The sequence below is a fragment of the Pinus tabuliformis genome, chromosome 7 (genome assembly GCF_031772625.1).
Source record: "Pinus tabuliformis cultivar Carrire ecotype Pingquan chromosome 7, CPIR1, whole genome shotgun sequence".
NCBI lineage: Eukaryota > Viridiplantae > Streptophyta > Pinopsida > Pinales > Pinaceae > Pinus > Pinus tabuliformis.
The window spans coordinates 1,245,024,516-1,245,044,668 of record NC_142293.1 but is presented as its reverse complement, the minus strand read 5'-3'; positions in this window follow the sequence as shown (position 1 = coordinate 1,245,044,668).

Here is a 20,153-nt window from a genome sequence, read left to right as displayed (position 1 = left end):
ATATATAAGTTATTATTTAAAGATTGATAATAATATTTTTGTTTTTACATTTAATACTCCTTAAAAGAAAAAAGCAACATTCCATAACAATTACAAGCGTGCCTCCATTCAAACCTAAACTAATAAAAAAGTTCACGATATCATTTCATTATTTTTATACAAAACAATAAAATTTATATTAGTAAAATAATTATAATTCCAAGAATTAGTTACATAAATCGTCTCACCGATAGGCTTGAACTTAATGAAAGTGGATAGATTAAAGGTCAAAATTACTCATTTCCCATTTGGGAGAGTGTAGGTGGTTCGAATATTTTCATTTCAAACTCAAATGGTACCTCTTTAACGTTAAAATGAAATTCAAAATTATTTGGCGCGCATAGTTTTATTAATTAGTGTAATTTTAATTTTAATTAAAATTTATTTATAACGCATATGTTTATTTAATAGATGATGTAAATTCTTAAAAAATGCATAGTATAGACATACATACGATATCTAATATTTAATTTTATTATTTAAAATTTTAAATAAATAATTATAAGAGCTGGTCAAATAAATTAACTAACTAGATGACAGGTTGCACATAAATTAATGGGAGCGGGGATTAGTTAGATTAAGGCAAGGTGCCCAAAAGTTCAGAAAACTAACCGACTTGATAAAATCCGAAAGCTAGGTCTCATTAACAAAGGGTCCACTTAGGCTGACTCGGCCTACAAGATTTAAGATACTGGCGTGAAAAGGAAGCATCTTCCAAGGGGTTACCTCCCGATCACATAATGCACTTGGCTATATAAGACCATTTCCTCCTCACAAGCCTAAGCATAGTTTGCATCTGCTCGTCAAGTATTTATGCGGCTGTCTCTGTCTAACGGGGAACTTCTTCATTGAGTGAGACCGAAGAAGAGTTCTCACATTTTTCATAAGTTTTTTTAGGTTTAGTGCTTCGTTGCAGCGGTCTTCTTCATTGAGTGAGACCGAATAAGAGTTCTCACATTTTTCATAAGTTTTTTTAGGTTTAGTGCTTCGTTGCAGCGGTGTTCGGAGGTAGAAAACCCTAAAATGGAGTCTGCTGCGGCATCAACTAGTTTAGCAGTGCCATTGTCTCTTCAAATGGAAATGAACTCTGTAAACAGCAGGAAGCGAAGCGCTGAATTTTCGCAACCTGTTGAAATTTCAGAACCTGGTGAAATTTCAGGACCTGCTGAAATTTCAGAACCACCAAATGTTGCTGAGGAAGTGGACTCGGATACCACTTATGCGTTTCGCGGGGTCACAAGGTAATTTATTTAGGGGCCTTCGGTTTTTGTTTTGTTTCGTTACTTTCTACGTCAGTGAAGTTGATTCTTCATGGTTTTATTCAATGATCTGGTTCGCTGATTCTTCCTGTTTTTTTTTAATGGTCTGGTTGCAGGCATAGATGGACTGGCAGGTACGAAGCTCATCTATGGGACGGTACCTTCACAAAACCAGGTGCCAAGCGCAATGGTAAACAAGGTACGCCCCAAGTTTTTTTTTTTTTAAATTTACTGAATCGAGTTTTTTTAATTCGATAATTTGACTGCGTTTAAGGGTTTCGTTTTAGATATATTGTGCTTCGTTTGATGCTTTTCCGCCATTTTTTCAAGTGAAGCTTTTCTGTAATCTATACGTGGTCCAAATTGGATATTTTATGTTTTATTATTAAATTCACTCAGTCTAATGTTTTGAAAGGGATATTTTGGCGCCTTTTTAGAGTTTCATTTTAGATATACTGTGAAGTTTTCTGTAATTGAGTCGCTATTAGGGTTTTGACTTTAGATTTATTGCGCTTACATTGATTGTTTTGTGCAATATTTTCAAACGTTGTTCTTCAGAAATCTATTATATATTGTGTTTACATTGATGGCTTTCTGTAAATTTTTCAAGTGAAGTTTTTCTGTAATCTATACGTGGTCCAAATTGGATATTTTGACGATCTTTTACGGTTTCATTTTAGATATATTATTGTGCATACTATGATGGTTTTCGGTAAATTTTCAAGTGAAGTTTTTCTGTAATCTATGCATGGTACAAACTCGATATTTTGACTCACTTTTAGGGTTTCATTTTAGATATATTGTGCTTTGATTGTTTTGTGCAATTTTTTCGAATGAAGTTTTTCTGTAATCTATGTGTCGTACACCCAGACTGGGTGTTTTTGATACTAATAAATTTGTGCGTTTGCCTGTCACATGTACTGCTTCGGCATTGCTATGTTGTGTCCAATATTACAGTCTATTTGGGTAAGTACTATTTTCTCTATTTTCTATCAGTAAAACATCGAAAAATCAAGTTCAAGTGCTCTATTAATTGAAATTTTCATTCGTTTTACTGTCATTTCATGGCGCTGAAATTATATAATTCCATATGTACTACTAGGTGGATATGCTTCGGCTGAAAAGGCAGCGAGATCTTATGATATTGCAGCTCTTAAGTACTGGGGTTCAGCTGCTAAAACTAATTTTCATGTATGACTCATTGCATTTCATCCTGTTGAATTTTATTCAATTTTCTCTATAGAACCTGCTCCTCTCAATAGTTTGAAGAATAAGATAGAATAAGAGCTGTTGCACCTATGATTAACCAGATTTTTATTTTTATTTTTTTGTAGCCTGTCAATTATGAGAAGGAGATTAGAGAAATGGAAGATAGTACGAGGGAGGAAGTTGTAAACATGCTAAGGAGGTAGCCATATCTTTACTGTAATTAACCTTTCAATGTTTGCATTGGATAATTTTGAGGTACAGACAGGTTCAAAGTCATTTTCTTTGTTGTTGTCATTTGTTTGCTACAGACAGAGCGCCGCATTCTCTAGAGGGATCTCCAAGTACCGTGGAGTGACCAGGTATTTGTGAAAACCATGAAAAGATAAAATCATAATTGCTGCAATCGATTTGTATTGAATGTAATGTTTGATGCTTATCTTCATGCGTCATTTGCATGTTATTTTATATTGATCCGGACTTTCATTCTTTACTTGCAAAGGCTTAAAGACAGATGGCAAGCACGGATAGGACGAGTGGCTGACAATAAGGACATGTATCTGGGAAGTTATGGTAAGTTTTTCATTATTTTTTTTAATCTATTTGTAGGCTTGAATATATTGTCATTTAGGGTTGTGATTTGCAAATGTTGCAGAAAATGATTTCTATGTATATTTTAATTTTGACAGATACAGAAGAAGACGCTGCGAGGGCATACGACATTGCCACTATAAAATATAGGGGGAGAAATGCCGTAACTAACTTTGATATTAAACACTATAACGTCGAGATGATCCTGTCTGCAGAATCAAGTCAGCCGAAGCGTGTAAAACAAACACGGAAATCTACTACTCCACTTTTGCCAGACAGACTGTCCGATAACAGCAATGGTATCAGCCAGCAAATGGATGCAGTTAGTTCGAACGTTATTGTGTCCGCTGCGGAGGAGCAGAATCGGATTGAAGCTCCTGGACAAGAAAACGCTGACGTTTTATATCAACCACAGGCGAGGCGCATTGGTATACATCAGCAGCCAAACCAGCCAACGCCGTTAGGCCCAACTATTCCTCAGCAGCCAAACCAGCCAACGCCGTTAGGCTCAGCTATTCCTCAGCTGCCAAATCAGGCAACGCCGTTAGGCCCAGCTATTCCTCAGCTACCAAATCAGCCAACGCCGTTAGGCCCAGTTGGTGAAGTCGGAGATCAAAACGGACCACTGTACGTCGTAGATCCATTCACAGGGACAACATTCTGCATGCCCCGGAGGATGATATTCCCATTTTGCGAATTCCCGTATGTAAATATGCCTCCGATGCTCCCTGGAAATATGCCTTCCATATTACCAAATCCTTACATGCCCCTTTTCCACCCTCCCATTGCACAGATTGAGAATGCCCCCACTTCCCATATCGCAAATATGAAGTGATGCAATCAGCAGAATAACTACGATAAGGGGCTGGAGAACTCGCCATCAATTCTCCAAGTCTCTAAAATTTCCACTTGCTAATAAGTAGCAAATCTTGTTTCGTCACAAGATACCTAGAAACATTTTTATTTTTTTATCTTATATATTACAGGTTTTAGATTTAAGTATATGCTGAAGTACTATTTTGGTATCGATCAATGGTTGCCTTGAATTGATCTTTCGGGTATGCTTTATTGTTAGCTCATGTGAGAGATTCTTCTGGATGTTTTACTCATTTACAAAATGAGTTTTTGGAACTATTGCTATCTGTGCAATACCTGTCAAGTTTTTGTTATCTCATCTGAGAGATACCTCTGGATACTTTGCTCATTTACAGAGTGGGTTTTTGAAACTATTGCTATCTGTGCAATACCTGTTAAGATATTGTTATCTCATGTGAGAGATTACTTTGGATATTTTGCTCATGTAAGGAATGGGTTCTTGAAACTATTGCTATCTGTGCAATGGCTGTTAAGTTTTGTCTCATGATGTCTGGTTCATTGTTCTGCATATATCATTGATTGAATATTGCATTTACTATTTGCTTAACGATTACACACATTTTATGATAAGGATTTAGTCTGCTTGGTCTTACAAAGAAATCGTGAATGCCCAGTAGCAATGGAATGTGAGAATAAGTTTCTAGTAACATTGAAAAATGAGGGATTTTTACGCGTAGTTTTTTTTCATGGTATAATTGCGTAATTTTTTCTTTCCTTTTAAAGCTTGAGCAGCACTCTTCTGTACGTACCTGGATAGAATTCGCGTGACTGTTGCCTTTGCATCTCTCCGCCCCTTCTCGTCACCGGCATTTCGATCTTTTTGTCAATCGTCAGTTGTATGTGATTTAGGTTTCTATTTATTCGAAAGTAGTTTGTATAGTTTTATTTAGTTGCAAGTGATTTAGGTCTCTATTTATTCGATAGTTGTTTGTATATATTTATTAGAAAGTTGTTTGTATAGTTTTATTTTGATGGTAGATTTTAGGAAATTTTTAAGATCTTATGAATTTTGAATTTTGAAAATTTCAATATATTTTCAAAATCTCTATTCACAAAATCTTATCAACCTTCTCTGTGTGGAAAATGAGAAATGGCTTTATCACACTTTTCTTGATAGTTACTGTCTGCAGCAGCATAATTGTCAGCGCCCACAAATTTTCCAATAGTTTTTTTTATTAATATTGGTTTTGTTGTTGTATTGCATTTGTTCTTCATGTTCCTTCTGTTTGCATGGCTTTATCACACTTTTCTAGATTGTTACAGTCTGCAGCAGCATAATTGTCAGCGCCCACAAATTTTCCAATTGTTTTTTTTATTATTGGTTTTGTTGTTGTATTGCATTTGTTCTTCATGTTCCTTCTGTTTTCCTGGTTGTCAAAGTATTGTTTTACGTGTTATAATGGATTTGTTACTTCTCTTTTCCGGTTTATGAGTTATCTTGACACCCTTTGGAATGGAATTTATAGTTTTTCTTCTATTGGTCAGTCGTCTTGACTCTCCATTATAGAAGTTGTGGTTTGAATTGATGCTATATCATTTTAGGGTTTTTATTTGATGGTAAAATACATCTTCAGTATTGGCTATGTCATTTTAGTAATTTTTGTCTCATCCAATTTGAGTTACTATTTAGTTATTTGCGGTGTCATTTTGGTTGATTTATGAATATGTCTGCGATCACTTATTTTTTTGTAAATTTGTGACACAATCATGTGTATGTTGTTACATTTTTTTTTGTGACATCCAAATTTTTATTCTGTTACTGAAATTGTTTATTGGATTTTGAATGTTTTGGTTAGTTTTCTTATTTTTCTTATCTCCCTGTTAACATTTATGTTGCATTGTTTCACTGGCTAGTAATTTGTTTTTGTTTGGTTGGATTGATAGATATAAGAATTTATTGCTTCAGCTAGCTTTTTTAAATGGCATATGTTTGTTGCACATGACCTGCATGATGTAATGGCTGGGAGGATGGCTTTCACACCCCCACCCAAGTTCGAATCCTGGGAGGTTGTAAAATGGTGTAAAAAAGTTGTAAAAATGAGAGGGTCCGGCCGAAGCTTACAAAAAAAGTTGTAAAAATGAGAGGGTCCCGCCGAAGCTTACAAAAAAAAAAGGGGCATATGTTTGTTTTTACATTTATATTCTCTAATAGAGCACTAACCTTCTTTTGGTAGAAGATAAACATTCTCAACAGTAAAAAAAGTTGTGAGTGGGAAAGAAATATCATAATTACTTTCAATTGAAGCATACCCACTAATTGAAATTCAGTACTTCATTATAAGCGGAAAAGAAAGACCATATTTACTAAAAACATGAAATTTAGTATTTAGTGAGTGTGGGGAAGATTTTAGGTACTAAAGCAACCTTGTTGCTAAGTCCAGGATAGTATAACTAAGTTAATGAAGCATAACATTCTTGATATTATATATATTATATATTAAAGAAAACTTAGTGCTCAGTTATTTAGATACTAACTGTTTTTTAGAAAGGTCTTTAGTATTGAAACAAGGTTAGTTGAGAGATAGAGGAGGAAAAGATATTGTTATAGCAGTTAAAAACTTACAAACAATTTAGAATAAAATCACACAATATAGCTACAACTCACTAAGTAAAAATGATATAATAGAGCTGCAACTCACTAATTATAGTTGCAACTCATTAAATAAAACTGATATAACAGAGCTGGAATTCAATAAATCACTAATTAGAATTCGCTGGATTGAGTACATCAATAAATAAACAAACTTATGAAAAGTCACCTAGAAAAGCTATATAATATTAATACAACCTGTACTAATTTTCTCTCTCATATATATTATCTCTTTATAAATTATTTTTAGCATAAAGTATTAAATACCTTATGAAAATTAGAAATTAGTACCAAATCAATAATAAAATAACCTTTTTATACCATATTTATTATTAAAATTTTATTTACTATATAAATTTTAATAATAAATTTTATGTTATAAAGTACAAAGAAATTAGGCCCTCAACACATTAGTCATATGCCATCACCCTCATCACTTGAATTAGTTCCCATATGTTTATTGAGATTATAGATGAGACTGAGCTTGGAAGGGGTATGAAAGTCGACTCAAAAATGGAACACCTTATGTCAAGAAACCCAGAGTGACTAGCTCTTCGCAGAGAATATTATATAGGAAATATAGATTTTTACCTTTATGAAGCCTTTATGGAGAGATGGGAATACGAAGGACATACATCACTTAAAACTATGATAGTGTGCTTCGAATTTAAATGAGAATCATACATCCAAATCATAAGCCAAAATAGCTATTTTCCAATTCTAAAACGGTAACTTGGCTGGAAAAGATAACGACACAATTGCATCTCACTATCGATAGTTTTTCGTTGAGTTACTAACCTAGCCAAATGACGTTGAAGTGTTGTGACAGGCTGAGGCCAACCCTTTAGCTAAGGCCACAACTCCGTAGAAGTAAAATCTCGTAAATTGTGAAAAAAATGTAGTTAATTAAATGGAATAGATAACTTTCATCAATGAAAAGTGGTCGTCGCTATATGTCAAGACATAGAATAAATATTACTTTTAATTCATTTTACATGTATTTCCAACTTGGTGTATGAGACCCCCTTGTTTGTGGGACAAGGGACCCACCTCCGCGCAGCGATTTGACTGCTAAGTCTACGAAGGCATACATACTCTACCCCACTCTAGTTTTGAACCTGTGACCTCTTAGGAGGAAACACATGCTCTTAACCATTAGGCCCACTCGAGCTATATAATATTTACTTCAGTTACCTTAATAAATATAATTTATTATTATTTAAAAATATATATAATATAACATTAAAATAATGATCATAAGAGTTAAAATACAGATAAAATAAATAGTTAAATAAAAAGGAAATAAATAAAAATGTAATAAAAATATATAAGTTTAAATAAAATACATTACATAGTTTATAAATATCGTTAAACCAATAAGTTACTATATGATATTTACTTCAGTTACCTTAATAAATACAATTTATTATTATTTAAAAAATATATAATATAATATTAAAATAATGATCATAAGACTTATCGTTGTTGTCATTTTCACTTAGAAACACTGTGGCAAGCTTTTGTTTTGGTGTCATAGCGGCACTAGTTGCACTCTACTAGCTGGTGAATGATGAGGTCGTCACTTTTTAGTGGAACAATTTTACTAGCTGGTGAATGATGAGGTCGTCACTTTTTAGTGGAACAATTTGGTTTTTATGGATCTGGTCACAATATTATAATGCATTGATCACATTGATCTAGTCCTAGTGGTTATGGAATGTGTTAAAGATATGTGTTACTGGTTGATCAAGTGGTATGAGCTTGTGTAATATTGTAACCTATGTCATATGTGTGCATAATAGCACATTGATATGTTGGTTAATCTATAGACTTGAGAGCGGGTTCAGTTGTGTAATTATGAGTGCGTATGGAAAATTGTTATGTAGGAATTTACAAGGTAAGTTCCTCAGACAGAACACCAAAGGACACTACTCACAAACAGATCACAGATCAATACACCATTACTTTTGACGTGGTTAAAACCCTCAAAGAGGGAAACAGTCCACGGCTTGAGCCAACACGGCCACTTTAGGCAATTTATTAATAAAAGAATGAAATTTTACATAAGCTTCTCTCATGAACGGTTAACCTACAAATGACTCTCCATGTTATTTAAATAGAGATCATGGACCAATTGGGTGTTAAGCCGTAGATCAAGTGTTGGTAATACCGAGGAGAGAATGAACCGTCGGATCACTACATATCGTGATCGTCAGATTGTAAGTTACAAAATGTACATAGTAAAGAAACACACTTTACCTCACTCTATACTAGACCAAGTTATACTTAACTATTTCCTATGTCAGAATATCCTAACATCCCCCCTTAAGAACAACTTGGGATAGGATTGAAGGATTTACAAATATGACACAATAGGAGAAGGAAGGAGGCACTAGAGCCTATCCCCCCTAGTGATGACTTCCTAAACTCCAACCATAAATCGAAGTTTAGTGAACTTCGCCTCTGTGAGAGCCTTTGTAAAGATGTCTGCAACTTGATCATCTGTTGAACAATATTGCACTTCAAGAACATGGTCGTGGATGAGCTTTCTGATGAAGTGCATGTGCAGTTCAATGTGTTTGCTACGCTGATGTTGGATTGGATCTTTGCATAGTTGAATGGCACTTTGATTATCACACCAAAGTGTAGTCGGATGTTGCTGCTGAAAGCCAAACTCTGACAGGATCTAACGAAGCCACAAGGCTTCCTTACTAGCTTCTACGGCACCACGATACTTTGCTTCTACTGAAGAAAGAGAAATGGCACCTTGTTTCTTGCAAGCCCATGTAATAGGTCCTGAACCAAGAGTGAACACATAACCTACAGTAAACTTTCGATCATCAGGGTCACCAGCCCAATCGAAATTAGTGAAACCAACCAATAGAGGAGATGCTTCGGCACTGAAATGAATCTCAAACTGAACTGTACCTCGAACATAATGAAGTATTCTTTTAGCTACTTTCCAATGACTTTCACGTGGGTTTTGCATAAACCAAGCAACAAGGCCAACAACAAAGGAGTATGGGTTAGATACAAAAGTTTTCCTACAAGTTGATGGTATGAGGTAGCATCAACTTTAGGAGAAGTATAAGTGACTGAAAGTTTGACTCCAGACTGAAAGTGAGAAGGGGCTGGCTTACAATCTTCCATGTGAAATTGGCGTAGAATATCACAGGCATACTTGGACTGGGAAAGGGAAATACCTTCCTTGGATTGCAAGACTTGAATACCAAGAAAATAATGTAAGTGTCCTAAGTCTGTCATTTCAAACTTCCTTTTAAGGCTAGACTTCACATGGTTTATAAGGTTGGGATCACTACCAGTCAGGATACGATCATCAACATAAAGAACAAGAATGATAAGAGACTTGCCCACTTTCTTGGTGTAGACAATATTGTGAGAATGACACCTAGAAAAGCCATTTTATAAAAGAAAGTTATCCATTTTGCCATACCAAGCTCAAGGAGCTTGTTTGAGACCAAAAAGGGATTTCTTAAGCTGACATACAAGACTGGAGTCTGTTTGTATAAAGCCAATAGGTTGTTCCATATAGATTTCTTCATGCAAGTCCCCATGCAAGAAGGCGGATTTAACATCCATCTCATGGACTTCCCATTTCAAAGAGGCAGCAAGGGAAAGAACAAGGCGGATAGAGTTCATTTTGGCAACAGGGGAGAAGGTTTCAGTATAGTCAATTCCTTCAACTTGTGAAAAACCCTTAGCAACAAGACGAGCTTTATGTTTATCAACTTTCCCATCTGGTCCATACTTGGTTCTATAAACCCGCTTGCATCTAATAAGTTTTTGTCCCTTTGGTAGAGGAACAAGATCCCATTTATCATTTGCCAATAATGAATGATATTCTTCATTCATAGCTGCTTCCCAATCTGGATGGCCTAAAGCATCTGCAATGGTGTCAAGGTCATAATTCACTGAAGCTTGAGCCAATAAAGAAGAAGCTCTCTCGAACTGAGAACGTGTATGTCACTGATCTGTAGGATCACCAACAAGATCACCTGCTGCATCCCAAGTAGCACGGACCCATTTTGGAAGCTGAGGAGCTGAAGGAGGATCCTGAGAAGGTGGGGGAGGATTTTCATCCTCGTTTTCATCATCTGAAGAAGAAATATTATCAAAAGTAGAAGAGATAGGGAGAGGTGGCACATCCGCCGAACTAGGCTCATAGGCCGATATATTTTCAGCAAACTTTACATCTCTTCTAATGATAACACTTTTGGACTTAAGTGGAATAAGTCTATATCGTTTGACATCTTCAGAATATCCAACAAAAATACATTTTTCACTCTTGGGTTCTAAAGCTTTATGTTTCTCATCTGGAATATGGGCCCATGCTTCACTTCCAAAAACACGAAAGTGACTTACATCTGGTTTAATTGAGCTCCATGCTTCTTCTGGAGTGATATTCTTTAGAACCTTAGTAGGAGTGCGATTTATTATGTAATTTGCACAGTTAATTGCTTCTGCCAAATAATTAAGACTAAGTCCTTTAGATTGAAGCATACAATTAGCCATTTCCTTTAAGGTGCGATTCTTCCTTTCAGCTACACCATTTTGTTGTGGAGTATATGGAACAATATGTTGCATTTGAATTCCATTCTCAGTGCAAAAGTTGATGAATTTGTTGTTAACATATTCTCCACCATTATCAAATCTTAGCTTAAGAATTTGATGTCCAGATTGTTTTTCAACAAAGGCCTTAAAGGCCAAGAACATGTTAAATACTTCACTCTTGAGTTTTAAGAAGTATACCCAAGTGCGTCTGGAGAAATCATCAATGAAAGTTAAGAAATACTTGTAGCCAGAGAATGAAACAACTGGAAGTGGACCACATAAATCACTATGCACGAGCTGTAAAGGGGCTGAAGCGTGCCAAGAGGCATGTTTTTCAAAGCTATCCCGATGATGTTTTCCGAGTACACATCGGGAACAAACACCATCTCTACAAGATACCAGTGGAAGACCTGTCACCATATTTTCTCTACACAGATTCTGAAGAGAGCGATAGTTTAAGTGACCAAATCGCTCATGCCAAAGTTTGCTCACTTCATCGTTATGAGCAACCAATACTGAGGGAAGATTTGATGACCCAAAGTTGTGAAACTTATACAACCTTGTAGAATCATCAGCAATGCCAGTAGCCATGTAGGAATTTATAGGGTAAGTTCCTCATATAGAACACCAAAGGGCACTGCTCACAAACAGATCACAGATCAATACACCAGTACTTTTGATGTGGTTAAAACCCTCAAAGAGGGAAACAGTCGACGGCCTGAGGCAACGCGGCCACTTCAGGCAATTTATTAATAAAAGAATGAAAATTTACATAAGCTTCTCTCATGGATGGTTAACCTACAAATGACCCTCCATGCTCTTTAAATAAAGATCATGGACCAATTGGGTGTCAAGCCATGGATCAAGTGTCGGTAATACCGAGGAGAGAATGAACCTTCGGATCACTACATATCGTGACCGTCGGATTGTAAGTTACAACATGTACATAGTAGAGAAACACACTTTACCTAACTCTATACTAGACTAAGTTATACTTAACTATTTCCTATGTGTCAGAATATCGTAACATGCTAAGTGTGTATGGAGGATTCAAATGGAACTTGAGCATGATCTCCAATTATATCAATGGATGTAGTGTGAATAGATGCTAGTAAACAGAATGTGGAGAAATAGAGCTTGTTGATTAGTGAGTGCACATTTAATTGCCATTAAATAGAGATTGATTGAGAATGACATGCACAGTGTGATGGATATTTTAGTTTGAATTGTAGAGTGATACATTGCAAAGATCATATGTTAGAGACAATGTGCATGGATCAAAACACCAGAGTGATTGAGAACTCAAGATAAATAAGTGGAAAATTATGGACATGGGATTGTTGAGGAGACATTATTTATTTTACACGGGCTACTATGAATTTAATTATATTTTCATTGTTGTGTATTGATGTCATAAGTCTAGTAACATCTGATATTTTTCATATGCTATGTAATGTATGAGGTCTCTTTATTGCTAGCCTTAATGAGTCTTTAAGTCAAAAGCTTGCTACTAAGGCTTTCCATTGGTATACTAGTCTAATATATGTATGGATGAGCGAGAGTATATGGATTTGATGTCTTTTCTTGTGTTTACTATGTTGTGCGATGTTGTGATTTGAGTTTGATGAGTAGTGAGAGATGTATGTATGATGTCGAGTTATAGAGTATGGAGAGTATGTTGTTGAGTATTGCTTGGTCATTAAGAATTTTTCGGAAGAAATCACATTGAAGATTTTGGTCAACGCGTTTCGAACCAACGAGTGTGGTTCATCATCAGGACCAAAATCTTCAATGTGATTTCTTTTGAAAATTTCTTTATACATCATATGTGTTGTTTTTCAAACACAAATTTTAAACTAATAATCTAATGGATTGGTAAATATGTTATCTAGGGACATTGAGGTGGATACATATTAACACATTTTTTGTTCATGATATATAGCATTGTTATTAGGTATATGTTGGGATACTGAGGTTCTTATGTGCTCCCTAGGTGAACAAAATTCTAAGTTGGAACTAGTTTTGACCCCTCATTTTGCATCAAACTTATACTAGAGAATTTATTCACTATTATTATCATTTTACTCTCAAATAATTTTGGACGAATAGGGTATTCACTTAATTCCATGAATCATTGATGAAATTTATTATGATGTTATAGAAGTTTTGATGAGGTATTGCTTGCTTTGTTGCATCACATTTAATCATACAATGCTTTAGTCTCCATTGCTTGATAGATGAGCATACGTGATTGTGTATAGATCCCTTGATGGAATGCCACAATATTTTTGGATAATTGAGGATTACATTGGCTTCATTATGATATTTTACATCTTCACAACTGTGATAGTAGTTCAAAACTCTGGACATACTCATCATATTAACCAAATTAGTTGTGGGATATACTTAATGTCATGCCATGGAATATCATAGGTCTCAAAGTGCTTGACTAAAGAGGCATGTGCTAAATAATTTTATGGTACATGCACCTTGGAGTATTTTCTTAATTATCTACTACGACTTTTGTTTGGCTCATGTATATCTTCTTGGGCTTTCCTTACACGAGAAGGGGTTTGACATGATTTAATAAGGAAGTTACACATTGGAAACCTCACATATGACAATTGGATATCTTTTTATGGGAATCATCCACACTTGAGGGATTCATCCACACTTCAGGGCTTCTACAGATCATTTATTAATATATTTCACCTTAGAGAGATAAATATTGACCTTGGAAGAGATCTGGTTAGTTTTCATTGCCTACATTACAAAGTTAGAGGTGGATTTATCCGATTAAAGGCCTTTGGAGGATATATGTTTCACTAATGGATCGTCCTCTACCCTTTTTGATGAAGGCATCCCACTTTCTTGGGTTTATTTTGGTTGGAAATTGTAGATATGGGTTGACCACCTAATTATGTTATATATTTTTGAATAGTTCGTTGGAGTAAATAATTCACTAATCTTCACGAGGCTAGATATAAGGATTTCACATGTAGATATTGTTTTCCTATTTTAAAGGAAGCTAAGGTAGAAACTATATAAAGAGTAACCTTTCCTCATTTGTACTCATGGTTGAATTTTTGGAGTTTCTTCTCATTGGAGCTTAATTGTCGTAACTTTCATGAAGCACGTGGATGTCTAAGTCTTCTTTCCTTCTAGATGTTGTTGTTATTTCTTGAATATTTCTTCTTGTTTTTTATTCCGTGCATAAATATTAAATGTTAATGCTAAGTACTCTACAAGATAACTAGATCAATCCTTGAAAGGAAAATTATACCATTGGAGGGAAGACATTTTGGGGAAACTCTTCTCCTTCTTCCTTTGAATTTGATAATCATTTCATGCCTTGCTTTGTTTGAGCATTTTAAGAACATTGAGATGGGAATAATGTATGCTTAAGAAGTTGTAGTTGATCATGTTGGTGAATGTTTATCCCTAAAGGTCCACTTATTATAGGTCTTCAGTCTTCATTATTAGTCTTCACTAAATAAGTGATTATTATTACCCTTAGGTTCTAATATCTTATTCTGAATCCTTCGATAAAATAGACTAATTTTGAAAAGGAAGTCCCTTCTCGACCCCATAAGCCCATTTTCATTTACCTTGAATCCATTACGTTTGATGGATTTGAGACTGATATATATTTCCTTTCATCACCTATTTTATATCCTAAATAATACCAAAGTATCATTTTATTAAACCTATTCTCACCCCACCCTGTACTGCATATATATTTCCTTTCATCACCTATTTTATATCCTAAATAATACCAAAGTATCATTTTATTAAACCTATTCTCACCCCACCCTGTACTGCATTGCTTAACTTCCGATCTAAACTTAAAAGTGTAATGTGTTTATATGATAACAATGATTTTCATATTATTTCCCTCTTGGGTTGTCTCTTGTGGATGGGGGTTCTTATCATTATGTATAGTTTGAGAAATAACACCACTTAAAAGATTTTTGATCTTATTACTTCTGCAACAATGAGAAACCATGACACTTGTCCAACATTTAAATTGCTATGGTAAAACTAGCATTAAAAAAACAAAATTAGTTATTGAAAATGACCTCAAAACCAAATCAACATATAAATTTATTAAAATATTTAAAATATTATTAAAATAAGTAAAATATTATTAAAAAATTATATACATATAAATTATTAAAAAATAAAATATTATTAAAAAAATCTTATACATATAAATTATTATTTAAAGATTGATAATGATATTTTTGTTTTTACATTTAATACTCCTTAAAAGAAAAAAGCAACATACCATACCAATTACAAGCGTGCCTCCATTCAAACCTAAACTAATAAAAAAGTTTACGATATCGTTTCATTATTTTTATACAAAACAATAAAATTTATATTAGTAAAATAATTATAATTCCAAGAATTAGTTACATAAATCGTCTCACCTTGCAATTAAATCAATGAGATAGGCTTGAACTTAATGAAAGTGGATCGAGTAAAGGTGAAAATTACTCATTTCTCATTTGGAAGAGTGTAGGTGGTTCGAATATTTTCATTTTAAACTCAAATGGTCCCTCTTTAACGTCAAAATGAAATTCAAAATTATTTGGCGCGCATAGTTTTATTAATTAGTGTAATTTTAATTTTAATTAAAAATTATTTATAACGCATATGTTTATTTAATAGATGATATAAATTCTTAAAAAATGCATAGTATGGACATACATATGATATCTAATATTTAATTTCATTATTTAAAAATTTAAATAAATAATTATAAGAGCTGGTCAAATAAATTAACTAACTAAATGACAGCTTGCACATAAATTAATGGGAGTGGGTATTAGTTAGATTAAGGCAAGGTGCCCAAAAGTTCAGAAAACTAACCGACTTGATAAAATCCGAAAGCTAGGTCTCATTAACAACGGGTCCACTTAGGGTGACTCGGCCTATTAAATTTTTGATACTGGCGTAAAAAGGAAGCATCTTCTAAGGGGTTACCTCCCGCTCACATAATGCACTTGGCTATATAAGACCATTTCCTCCTCACAAGGCTAAGCATAGTTTGCATCTGCTCGTCAAGTATTTCTGCGGCTGTCTCTGTCTAACGGGGAAGTTCTTCATTGAGTGAGACCGAAGAAGAGTTCTCACATTTTTCATAATTTTTTTTTAGGTTTAGTGCTTCGTTGCAGCGGTATTCGGAAGTAGAAAACCCTAAAATGGAGTCTGCTGCACTATCAACTAGTTTAGCAGTGCCATTGTCTCTTCAAATGGAAATGAACTCTGTAAACAGCAGGAAGCGAAGCGCTGAATTTTCGGAACCTGTTGAAATTTCAGAACCTGGTGAACTTTCAGGACCTGGTGAAATTTCAGGACCTGCTGAAATTTCAGAACCATCAAATGTTGCTGAGGAAGTGGACTCGGATACCACTTATCCGTTTCGCGGGGTCACAAGGTAATTTATTTCAGGGCCTTGGGTTTTTGTTTTATTTCGTTACTTTCTACGTCAGTGAAGTTGATTCTTCATGGTTTTTTTCAATGATCCGGTTCGCTGATTCTTCATGTTTTTTTTAATGGTCTGGTTGCAGGCATAGATGGACTGGCAGGTACGAAGCCCATCTATGGGACGGTACCTACACAAAACCAGGTGCCAAGCGCAATGGTAAACAAGGTACGCCCCAATTTTTTTTAATTAAATTTAATGAATCGAGTTTTTTTAATTCGATAATTTGACTGCGTTTTAGGGTTTCATTTTAGATATAGTGTGCTTCGTTTGATGGTTTTCTGCCATTTTTTCAAGTGAAGCTTTTCTGTAATCTATACGCGGTCCAAATTGAATATTTTATGTTTTATTATTAAATTCACTCAGTCTAATGTTTTGCAATGGATATTTTGGCGCCCTTTTAGAGTTTCATTTTAGATATACTGTGAAGTTTTCTGTAATTGAGTCGCTATTAGGGTTTTGACTTTAGATATATTGCGCTTACATTGATTGCTTTGTGCAATATTTTCAAACGTTGTTCTTCAGAAATCTATTATATATTGTGTTTACATTGATGACTTTCTGTAATTTTTTCTTATGAAGTTTTTCTGTAATCTATACGTGGTCCAAATTTGATATTTTATGTTTTATTATTAAATTCACTCAGTCTAATGTTTTGAATTTGATATTTTGGCGCCTTTTTAGAGTTTCATTTTAGGTATACTGTGAACTTTTCTGTAATTGAGTCGCTATTAGGGTTTTGACTTTAGATATATTGCGCTTACATTGATTGTTTTGTGCAATATTTTCAAACGTTGTTCTTCAGAAATCTATTATATATTGTGTTTACATTTATGGCTTTCTGTAAATTTTTCAAGTTAAGTTTTTCTGTAATCTATACGTGGTCCAGATTGGATATTTTGACGATCTTTTACGGTTTCATTTTAGATATATTATTGTGCTTACTATGATGGTTTTCGGTAAATTTTCAAGTGAAGTTTTTCTGCGATATTTTGACTCACTTTTAGGGTTTCATTTTAGATATATTGTGCTTTGATTGCTTTGTGCAATTTTTTTCTATTAAATAATTTATGGTTTTTCAGTAATCTATGTGTCGATATATTACACTATGATGGTTTTCGGTAAATTTTCAGAGTAGGGTTTCATTTTAGGTGTGTTTTTGATACTAATAAATTTGTGCGTTTGCCTGTCACATGTACTGCTTCGGCATTGCTATGATGGGTCCAATATTACAGTCTATTTGGGTGAGTACTATTTTCTCTATTTTCTATCAGTAAAACATCGAAAAATCAAGTTCAGGCGCTCTATTAATGGAAATTTTCATTCGTTTTACTGTCATTTCATGGCGCTGAAATTATATAATTCCATATGTACTACTAGGTGGATATGCTTCGGCTAAAAAGGCAGCGAGATCTTATGATATTGCAGCTCTTAAGTACTGGGGTTCAGCTGCTAAAACTAATTTTAATGTATGACTCATTGCATTTCATCCTGTTGAATTTTATTCAATTTTCTCTACAGAAGATCCTCCTCTCAATATCTTGAAGAATAAGATAGAATAAGAGCTGTTGCACCTGTGATTAACCAGATTTTTATTTTTATTTTTTTGCAGCCTGTCAATTATGAGAAGGAGATTAGAGAAATGGAAGATAGTACGAGGGAGGAAGTTGTAAACATGCTAAGGAGGTAGCCATATCTTTACTGAAATTAACCTTTCAATGTTTGCATTGGATAATTTTGAGGTACAGACAGGTTCAAAGTCATTTGCTTTGTTGTTGTCATTTGTTTGCTACAGACAGAGCGCCGCATTCGCTAGAGGGATCTCCAAGTACCGTGGAGTGACCAGGTATTTGTGAAAACCATGAAAAGATAAAATCATAATTGCTGCAATCGATTTGTATTGAATGTAATGTTTGATACTTATCTTCATGCCTCATTTCCATGTTATTTTATATTGATCCGGACTTTCATTCTTTACTTGCAAAGACCTAAAGGCAGATGGCAAGCACGGATAGGACGAGTGGCTGACAATAAAGACATATATCTGGGAAGTTATGGTAAGTTTTTCATTATTTTTTTAATCTATTTGTAGGCTTGAATACATTGTCATTTAGGGTTGTGATTTGCAAATGTTGCAGAAAATGATTTCTATGTATATTTTAATTTTGACAGATACAGAAGAAGACGCTGCGAGGGCATATGACATTGCCACTATAAAATATAGGGGGAGAAATGCGATTACTAACTTTGATATTAAACACTATAACGTCGAGATGATCCTGTCTGCAGAATCAAGTCAGCCGAAGCGTGTAAAACAAACACGGAAATCTACTACTCCACCTAGTTCGAACAATACTGTGTCCGCTGCGGAGGAGCAGAATCGGATTGAAGCTCCTGGCAAAGAAAACGCTGACGACGTTTTATATCAACCACAGGCGAAGCGCGTTGGTATACCTGAACGGTCATATCAGCCAACGCCGTTAGGCCTAGCTATTCCTCAGCAGCCAAACCAGCCAACGCCGTTAGGCCCAGCTATTCCTCAGCAGCCAAATCAGCCAACGCTGTTAGGCCCAGCTATTCCTCAGCTACCAAATCAGCCAATGCCGTTAGGCCCAGTTGGTGAAGTTGGAGATCAAAACGGACCACTGTACATGGTAGATCCGTTTACAGGGACAACATACTGCATTCCCCGGAGGATGGTATTCCCATTTTGCGAATTCCCGCATGTAAATATGCCTCCGATGCTCCCTGGAAATATGCCTTCCATACTACCAAATCCTTACATGCCCCTTTTCCACCCTCCCATTGCACAGATTGAGAATGCCCCCACTCCCCATATCGCAAATGTGAAGTGATGCAATCAGCAGAATAACTACGATAAGGGGCTGGAGAACTCGCCATCAATTCTCCAAGTCTCTAAAATTTCCACTTGTTAATAAGTAGCAAATCTTGTTTCGTCACAAGATACCTAGAAACATTTTTATTTTTTTATCTTATAGATTATGGGTTTTAGATTTAAGTAGTTGCTGAAGTACTATTTTGGTATCGATCAATGGTTGCCTTGAATTGATCTTTCGGGTATGCTTTATTGTTAGCTCATGTGAGAGATTTTTACTCATTTACAGAGTGGGTTTTTGAAACTATTGCTATCTGTGCAATACCTGTTAAGATATTGTTATCTCACGTGAGAGATTACTTTGGATATTTTGCTCATGTAAAGAATGGGTTCTTGAAACTATTGCTCTCTGTGCAATGGCTGTTAAGTTTTGTCTCATGATGTCTGGTTCATTGTTCTGCATATATCATTGGTTGAATATTGCATTTACTATTTGCTTAACGATTGCACACATTTTATGATAAGGATTTAGTTTGCTTGGTCTTACAAGGAAATCGTGAATGCCCAGTAGCAATGGAATGTGAGAATAAGCTTCTAGTAACATTGAAAAACGAGGCATTTTTACGCGTAGTTTTTTTTCAAGATTACTTTTTCAAAAATGATTCATGGTATAATTGCGTAATTTTTTCTTTC